This window comes from Grampus griseus (genome assembly GCF_964374135.1).
Source record: "Grampus griseus genome assembly, chromosome: 5".
NCBI classification, from domain to species: Eukaryota; Metazoa; Chordata; class Mammalia; order Artiodactyla; family Delphinidae; genus Grampus; species Grampus griseus.
Genome location: NC_138998.1, coordinates 56668184 through 56669293, shown reverse-complemented (window position 1 = coordinate 56669293; position 1110 = coordinate 56668184). Strand labels below are relative to the sequence as shown.

Here is a 1110-nt window from a genome sequence, read left to right as displayed (position 1 = left end):
GGATCTTCTTGTCTACTGAGTAGTCCCCTCAGTTGAATAGACTTTCTTGAATGAAAAAATAAATAATACCTCTGCAAAAGACACTGTTAAGAGAATGAGAAAACAAACCACAGATGGGAAGACAATGTTTGCAAAAGACATCTCTGGTGAAAGACTGTTATCCAAAATATACAAAGAACATTTAGAATTCAACAACAAAAAAAAAAACTTGATTAAGGAATGGGCAAAAGTCCTGAACAGACACCTCACCAAAGAAGATACACAGATACTCTTCCCATTCTCCACCAAGGCTCAGGATCAGAGTGAAAAGGAGAGCCTATGCGGGAACTTTGCATCTGTAAGCTCTGCCTCAACATCTGTGTGGGGCAGAGTGGAGACTGACTGAGCCGGGCAGCCTCAGGCCTGGAGCAGCTCACCGGCCAGACCTCTGTGTTCTCCAAAGCTAGATACACCATCAGGTCCTTTGGCATCAGGAGAAATGAAAAGATTGCCATCCATTGTGAGGCCAAGGCAGAAGAAACCCTGGAGAGAAGTCTAAAGGCATGAAGTATGAGTTAAGAAAGAAAGAATTGCTCAGATACTGGAAACTTTGGTTTTGGGATCCAGAAACACATCGATCTGGGGATCAAATGTGACCCAAGCACTGGTATCTATGGTCTGGACTTCTGTGTGGTGTTGGGTAGGCCAGGTTTCAGCATCACAGAAGTGAAGAACAGGTTGCATTGGGGCCAAACACAGAATCAGCAAATAGGAGGCCATGTGCTGGTTCCAGCAGAAGTATGATGGGATCATCCTTCCTGGCAAATAAATTCCCGTTTCTATCCAAAGGCCAATAAAGTACACCTGAAACTAATTTAATATAAAATGTCAAATATATATCAATGAAAAAAATTTAAGTAAAACAGAAGCCAATAAAAAGTTTTCAGTAAAAAAGAAGGGATACGCAGATGGCAAATAAGCATAGGAAAAGATGGATGCTCAACATCATAGATCGTTAGGGAACTGGAAATTAAAATGAGATATCACGGGCTTCCCTGGTGGCGCAGTGGTTGAGAGTCCGCCTGCCGATGCAGGGGACACAGGTTCGTGCCCCGGTCTGGGAAGATCCCA

The 1110-nt window shown here is 43.2% G+C and overlaps 1 pseudogene across 1 annotated transcript; it reads left to right on the top strand.

Moving 5' to 3' along the window:
* The first annotated feature begins 295 nt into the window (after positions 1 to 295).
* Positions 296 to 808, top strand: LOC309822955 (large ribosomal subunit protein uL5-like; annotated as a pseudogene). Its single transcript has one exon. The product of its transcript is annotated as a large ribosomal subunit protein uL5-like (transcript).
* The last annotated feature ends 302 nt before the right edge of the window (positions 809 to 1110 follow it).